Below are 8,937 nucleotides of genomic sequence, written 5' to 3'. Positions count from 1 at the left end.
AGCTTTGTGTAAACATCACCAAGGGCAGAGTTAAATTCCTTAGAGTGCAAAAGATAAGTCACAACCTGCTGAAACCCATGCTCGATCAACCACTGATTATCCGCAGTCACCTGACCAACGGAAGCCTTCAACCCCTCCTTTTCTTCACGAAAAGCCTTCTGCTGGACAGACAAGGCCTCTCGATCAGCCTTCAACTTCAGCAAATTAGCTTCGAAGCTCTTCTTCAGGTCACCCATCTCAATGGCATGCATCTTCTTCAAATCCTCAATCTCCTTCTTCCAAGCTGCCTCCTTCTCTGCAAACCCAGCCACTTCCTTCTTCATCGATGCAAGGGAGGATTTCATTTTGTCTTTCTTTTTAGAAAAATCCTCATACTCCCGCATCCTTTGGCGAAAGCGTGTAATCCCTTGAGGAAGCATGGCTGCAAGGTTGCAAGTAGTTAAAACCATGCGAGATAACATAGTGTCATCATCCATCTCAGCAATAGCTTCACGAACGGAAGGAGGAGCAAGATGACTAAGAGCATCTTCACAAACAGCAGCATCCTTAAAAGTGTCATCATTCTTAACCAACCAAGTAGGCACATAAGTGCCCTCAGGGTTCAACCCTTCAACATCTCTGCTCGACGATTCTTGAACAGGGGTAGCAACACCCTTCTTCCCTCGAACCTTCTTACCACGCACAACTAATTCCTTCTCCTTCTCAACCTCCACTTCAGCCTGATCCTCAGAAGCCTCGATATCATCACTCAAATCCACTGGCTCAGTGGAAGTGGATTGAGGAGTAGCTTTCAGTAAACGACGAGATAACCGGCGAGTTGAAGGCTTGGGAACATTGGACTTGGTAAAACCCTTCGCATTTGCAACACTGACATAACCTGAACCCTCAAACCTCTGCTCAGAGGTCCTCACAACAACATTTTCACCCGGAACAGTCGGAGCATCTTCAAAAACCACATCGGACGTATCGCCACTCTTGATGAAGTCCAAAGCAGACATAACTGCCAAAAAACAAATAAAGAAAATAAGTCACAAACAAAGTAAGATGAAAAGGTATAAGGGAAAAAATGCATACCAAGGCCATTTCTCATCAACACCGGATCCCGATCAACTTTTGCCCAAATATTACTAACCCCTAAAAGCACTAACAAATGTTCAGGAAAAGGGCGAACCCTCGAAGGGCACCCCCGAATGGCTGAAAGAAAGGCATCATTCAATTCAGACTCGGAAGGCTCCGGATCGTTGAGAACAGCATCCGGATGCCTCCACACCATTTTGAAAGGAATAATGGATTCAGAAACCCAGAAAAACGTATTCTTCCATGATCCAAGGGTTGTAACCATGGATGAAACAAGACAAGTATCAACCTTTGTGTTCTCAAAAGTAAACCAATCACCATTTTTGGCTAACCGGAAGAACCTCCGAAAGAGCAACAATGAAGGATCATAACCTAAAGCACGACACAGCACTTCAAAGTGCAAAACCCTAGCCATTCCTTTCGGATGTACTTGCCCAAAAGACACTCGATAATATTCAAGCAAATTTAGAACAAAAAACGAAAAAGGGTAACGAAGATTAGACCACTCAAAATGCCGACAATACAAAGCAATAAAACCAGGAATCGGTTTGTCAACGGAAGCATCGCAAGCAGGGGCGGTCGGATTAAACTGTTTATCGATACCATATTCAAGGCAAAACAGGTCTACCTCCTCTTGTGTCAACCGAGAAAATGACCTCGCTAAATCCTTAAGGGCACCCATGATCGAAAAAAGTAAAAGTGAAAACGGAGAAGAAAACTAACCTGAGGGAGGAAAATCTGTGAATGATTGAAGGGAAAATGATGAAGTTTTGTAATTGTAAAAATGAATATAAGAGTAAAGTAAGGGTATTAAAGATAAAAATAAAAATCTCTGCCAATCCGCCGCCTGACACATGTCCAATCAACTGTCAAATCGATTAAATTTCAAAATTCAAAAAAGTAACCGCCTCAAACCCTTCAAGCCTCCAAACAACGAACCCTTGAAGCCTTTAAAAGACATGCATAAAAGTCAGAAGTCTTTGAGCCTAATACCCCAAAAACCTCTGACTTGGGGGGCTGACAACGGGGGTAGCCCAAAGACAAATAAAACCATTAATATGCAAAGAGCTCAAAAGGTTGAAAGGTTCATCGGATGAAAAGCTGCATAATGAGTGAATCGAGGAACAGTAACTAGTCATGTCCACCAACTCATCTCACCAACTCACGCTCACCAACTCACAAAGTCAGAGCAGGTCTGTACAGGCACACCTTATTAACCAGGGGTCCAAAGCCTTGAACCCCAAAAGGGGAAACCCTCCATAAGCAAACAGGTCTCACTAGTATGGTCCATGCCATTTCGAGAAGTGTCTTCCACTATAAGAAGACAGCTCAATAACACTTCAAAGACATTCCGAAAAGCAGAGAGATTCCTTAATCTCTTGTCATTTGAAGAGCTCTTGTCACTTCCAAATAACTCTTCATCAGATTCATCTCATTCATTCTATTTGCTTTCTTTTCTTGATCCGAGTCAATCTTGGAGAAAGAACTTCAAAGCAAATAACTCAAATATACTAGTGAACCTCCTTCCACGTTTTGCAAACGTGGAGGGACCCCGCGACCTGCGTTAGACAAAATCAAACCTTTCAGCCTTTTTGCCTGACCAGTCTAGCTACCATCCTTGGTCCCGTATTTGTTGCATCAACAGTGTGAAATCAAGAAAACAGTATGATCCACTCCACTGGGTTCCACTACTAACCTGAGCTTGAAGCAATACTTGTTAATCTTTTAATACACGTCTAGAAACAAGCTACGTACTTAAGAGGAATTCGTGTTAGAACCAACACAAGTGGACATTGAATTGAATGTCTAAAGTGCTAATTATTAAGTTTATTAGATAGCATATATTCTGATAGGGGGCCATTAAATGAAAACCACCTTCAGTTGTAAGAACCATGAGAACTTTTTGATTCGGGCGAGTTGGACCAAAATTTTTTTTCATAAACGTAGATGCGTGTATTATAAACACATTTGTAAAAAAAAAATTCAAAAAAAAAATGTCGTGTGTGTAGTTTTGAGCACCACAAGTTTGTGTTTACGGGTACCGTTACGTTACCCGTAAACACAAACTTGTGGTGCTCAAAACTACACACACGACATTTTTTTTTTTGAATTTTTTTTTACAAATGTGTTTATAATACACGCATTTACGTTTATGAAAAAAATTTTGGTCCAACTCGCTCCGTACGGTGTAGTTCTCATAGTTCTTACAACTGGAGTTGGTTTTCATTTTAGCGGTCCCCTATTCTGATATTCCTTATGTAATTATATGATAACTATTATGGTTCTATTCTAACCTAAATTGATTAATGATTAATAATACATACTATATTATAAGATTTTCATCATTGTATAAAGTCTTGGCAAATGAAATCATGTTGGCTTCATAGTAAGATTTAATTTACTATCTTTTTGTTTTATTTTGTTCCTTGGGGAATGAGTTAAATATATTAATAACGTGATATTTAATTTACTATTCATATAATCATTTATATAGAGTTACGTTATTTTATAAAGACTCCTTCTAATTATAAGAAGTGTAAAAAGGATTTATAGAGTGACAAGTGTCCAGTAACCTAAAATTAAATCCACTATATCACCACCCAAAACCTAAACACCCACCCACCCCCACCCCCGGGCAAAAAAAAAAAAAAAAACTATACCTCACCAAAAAAACCCCCAAAAAACCTAACCCCTCCCTCCCTCCCCCCCCCCCCCCAAAAAAAAAAAAAAAAAAAACCTAAAAAATATCTAAAAAAAAAACTAAACACCCACCCCCACCCAAAAACCTAAACCCCACCCCCGTGCCACCAAGGCATGAGGTCGCACCCCACTCAAGATTCCATGAAGGAAAAGACAAACAAAAGTTGACAAGAGACACGAGCCGTGGTCAACTCCCAGATATGCAGAATCTTGGATAGTACAACAAGTATAAAGACCACGAGCCGTGTCGTTGACACACGGGGCCGTGTAAGAATACGGACTGACACAACCCATTAAATGAAGACAGAGGATGCACGAAGCCGTGTAAACAGTCTGTTTCCTACTATAAATAGGGGTATTTGGTTCAATTGCAATCCATCCCTTGGCAAACCACTTCTCTCACACATGTCACCACTCCACCACCAAAATGCCACCATCATCCACCACATTCCTCCATCATCCATCTTTATAGTGTGTGTAGTAGTCTCGAGATCCAAGATTGATCGTGTTAGTGCATACGTCTGCTAACTTCATCTTCGTTCGAGTCTTAGATCAGATCTGACAGACCATGGCACGAAGATCGAGAAATCAAGATCAAAGCTAATTTCGCATGAAAGGGGTAATTCCGCACGAAATTACCATCTGGTAATTTCGCACAGAATTAACTAATTTCGTATGAGTTGTAATTTCGCATGTACTGTATTATCGTTTGAGTATGTTTCATGCGGAATTAGTCAGGTCTATAAATAGGGTTAATATCGTGTCATTTGGTACAAAATTACTTTGGTGTTTTCCGACGGCGAAGCTCTGTCGAAGTGTCTACAGACTTGTAATTGTTACCAGATCAATAGAAAGACAGTTAAAAGTGTATATCTAGCTGAAATCAACTCATCATGTCTGTTTCCGCCTTTCATTTTGAGTAGAACGCCTCTGATCGACTCGTTTCGGGTCCGACAACGATCCTACAAGTGGTATCAGAGCTCAGGAGGAGGAGTTCTGCAGATTTCAGCCTGATTTTATCTCTTTTTCTTACTTCTACACCTTCTTTTCTCATTTGAACAAGAGTTCACGGTTAAAATGATCTGAATTTCACATATTTCAAGCAAAACAGTGTTTTAAAGAATCCTTGAAAAAATTGGACCATAATTTAATCTAAAATTGAAAATATTTGTAATTCCGCTTGAAAACTTGTTCGAAATGATGACATCAGCATACTAATTCCGCACGAAATCACAGTTCTTGGTTTAATTTCGTTTGGAATCATACTATTTCCGCACGGAATTAGTGTTTTCGCTTGAAATTGTTCAAACGAAATTATAATTTCGTATCAAGTTCTTAATTCCGTTTGTAATCTGAGTAATTCCGCACGAAATTACCTGATTTCGTTTGAAAAGTTTAATTTCATTTGAAAGTTGATTGTTTCAGGTAATTTTGCTTGGACCTAATATCGCTTGGGAGTGATTTCGTTTGAAGAATCTAATTTCGTTTGAAAATGTCTGACGAATATTACAACGTGTTCGCTACATCTCCGACTACTCCGGCTGTCATTGCTCAAAGCATGAACATGGAGAATGAAACCGGAACTTTGCAAAAGCCCCCGAAGCTTATGGGAATCGAGGAGTATTATGGATGGAAAGATCGATTCGAAAACTGGGTGCTAGCTAATCATTTGAGATCTTGGGAATGCATTGAGAAGAAGTATGTTAGACCACGTACAGATTTGGGTGTTACAAAAACAATTTCTGAACTGAATGACAAAGAGAGAGACATGTATAAAACAGAAAAGATGATGATCAGCCTTTTACAGCAAGCTGTAAAGGAAGACATTTTTATCTTACTTCAACATGATAACACTGCGCATTCAATCTGGGATGCATTGAAGGTTAAATTTGAGGGTAGTGAGAAAATGATTAAAAGCAAGAAAGCACTACTAAAGAAAGAATTTGATTTGTTTTCAAGCTTGGCAGGAGAAACATCAAAGAAGCTGAGTGAAAGATATTGCCACTTAGTTCGATCTATGTCTTTGTTGGGGATAGAGAAAAGTCAAGATGAATGGGTCGACAAATTAGCTGACGTTTTACCTCAAAAAGAGTGGGGTACATTTTTGATGATCTTGAAGAACACTGGGGAATATGATAATTTGACTATTTCACAATTCATTGAAAAGATTGAAAGTCAAGATCTTGAACAGCAAAAGATTACGAGGATGAATAATCCGAGTGGTCAACAAGATATTAAAATGTATTACAAAGGAGGTATTCAAGATGTTGAAATGCGTCCTAAAATTCAAAGTGCTTTTAGTGCTGGAAATTCATCTGATTCAGTCAATCAAAGTCCAAACAGCAGCAGTGGAATTTCTTCATATCCAAGTGTGAATCCAAAGAGTTCAACCACAAGCTTCCAACATCAAAGCTCAAAAACTGGAAATGGTTGTGTGATACAGTGCAACATTGCATTAAATCTTCCGAATGGTCAAAGTTTTTCTGAAGAAGTTGCTAAAGATCACATGGAGTTACTTGCTACTGTGCTACAATCTTATGAGGGATTGGTTGCTGGAAGGATCGGAAATCCTATGCTGACGAAAGAGGAATACGATCAGATCGATGCTGAAGAGATGGAGCTTATGGACATCAAATGGTGTTTAGCTAGTGTCTTGAGGAGAGCAGAAAAATTCAAAATGATTACAGGAAGAAATGATTTTCTGGATGCACATGTTTCAACTTTGGGTTTTGATAAATCTAAAGTGACTTGTTTTTGATGTAGGGAGAAAGGTCATTTCAAGAGAGAATGTAAAAATCAAGAAGCAAGTGGAGCAAAGAATCCGTTTGGAAAAGATGATTACTATCGAAAAGCTATATATCAACAAGTTGGTCATCAACCTCAACAACTGCTGGTGCAGTTGTCTGTCGGCTTCATCTTCATTCAAGTCTTGCATTGCTTGTGGCACAAAGATCGAGAAATCAAGTCAGAAGCTAATTTCGCATGAATCAGGCTAATTCCGCATGAAGTGTTTCTTGGTAATTCCGCACGGAATTAACAAGTAATTCCGTGTGAATCTTAATTTCGCATGTATGTAATCTCATTTGAGTGTAGTTCGTGCGGAATTAGATAGGCTATATATAGGAGTCATTTCGTGTCATTTGGTACGAGATTAGTTGGGTGTTTTCCGACGGCGAAGCTCTGTCGAAGTGTCTACTGATCTGTAATTGCATCAGAATCAATACAAAGACAGTTTAAGTGAAGATCTGGCTGAATTCAACTCATTATGTCTGTTTCTGCCTTTCATTCTGAGTAGAACGCCTCTGATCGACTCGTTTCGGGTCTGACAACGATCCTACAATTGGTATCAGAGCACAGGAGGAGGACTTCTGCAGTTTTCAGCTTGATTTCATCTTATTTTCTTACTTCTACACCTTTTTTTTCTCATTTGAACAAGTTTTCAAGGTTAAAATGATCTGAATTTCTCACATAACATGCAAAACAGTGTTTTAACAAAGCCTTGAAAGTATTGGACCATAATTCAATCTAAAACTGACAAAATTTGTAATTTCGCATTAAATTTTGTTCGAAAATGCTGACATCATCCTAATCTCGTTTGGAAGTGTACTTTAATTCCGCACGAGATACTAATTTCGTTTGAGTAATCTCGTGTCAAAAGTAATTTCGTGTGAAATTGAGTAATTCCACACGGAATTACCTGATTTCGTTTGAAAGGTATTAATTTCGTTTGAAGTTATCTGGTGCAGGTAATTTCGTTTGAAGGTAATCTCGCTTGAAGTGATTTCGTTTGGAACAAGTAATTTCGCTTGAACAGTGCCTGTCTTGATAAACGTGTTACCGAATCATGGAAGAAGAATTTTACAACGCATTTGCTTCATCTCCGACTACTCCGGCTGCCATTGCTCAAAGCATGAATATGGAAAACGAAACCGGAACTTTGCAAAAGCCCCCGAAGCTTATGGGCATTGAGGAGTATTATGGATGGAAAGATCGATTCGAAAACTGGGTACAAGCCAATCATTTGAGGTCTTGGGAATGCATCGAGAAGAAGTATGTTAGACCGCGTACAGATTTGGGTGTTACAAAAGTGATGTGCGTGAAGTGTGATATAATTTAGATGTATATTTAAGCCCTTTTTACACTTTTAGGCAAGTTTTAAATTTACAAAACACGATATTTACTAACACTAAACACACATATGGGCAAGTGCACCCATCGTGGACGTAGTATAGTGTTGGTAAGATACCAAGGTCGTCCAAGGACACAAGAGCTTTTAGTACCGGTTTATCCTCAACGTCTAATCAAATCAAAAAGAAGTTAGAAAAGATTTTTTAAACTAAGAAAATAAAAACTAACTAAATGCTGAAAATTAAAATAAAATAAAAACAGATAGACAAGATGAATCACTTGGATCCGACTCGTGTATTAGTATAACCTTTGATTATTTTCGCACTTTTGCACTTGTTTAAGAGATTATCTTAGTTATTGTAGTAGGCCCCTCTTTTGAAGGCGACGTTACCCTTAACCCAGTAGTTTGAGTCAGCAAGGATACAATCCTAAAGGGTTGGATTATTGGAAGATAATGAATTAAGTTATTAATGCAAATTATGGTAGGCCCCGCTTTTGGCGGTGACGTTACCCTCGGCTAAGTAGTCTGAGTCAGCAAGGATACAGTCCTAAATAGCCGGGTTATAGTATTAATAGTAGTTAACTTATGAGGGGGTCAAAGAGTTTGGATCCCTGCCATCCAATACCTATGGGCATTGAAGGAGATCCTACTAAATTTGACCCAGGTCCCTTGCAGGACCTCTAAACTCTGAACAAGGGCAAGACCCTTACCAAACCGTTCCCTTAACCCCCGACCAGGTAGCCAACATACCTCCATATAGACCGTGGAGATATGAATGGTGAAAATCTTTTATTTTATATAGACAGTAAAATAATGCCAAGACACCACGGACAAACGATGTCACACCCCCAAAATCCACCCGCGGAGTACTACCGCTTGGAGGCGTGACTGACCAGGATCCAGCCACCAATCATACTGAACAAGCATATAAACAGTTATAAAAGTTTAACCAATACGATTGGTGTTTCAAACAAACAAAGTTTAAGTTGCAAGCGGAAGCATAAGTCTTAAAGTTATAACATAAGTTCAAA

The sequence above is a fragment of the Helianthus annuus genome, chromosome 11 (genome assembly GCF_002127325.2).
Source record: "Helianthus annuus cultivar XRQ/B chromosome 11, HanXRQr2.0-SUNRISE, whole genome shotgun sequence".
Lineage (NCBI taxonomy): Eukaryota > Viridiplantae > Streptophyta > Magnoliopsida > Asterales > Asteraceae > Helianthus > Helianthus annuus.
Note: the sequence above shows the minus strand (reverse complement) of the source record.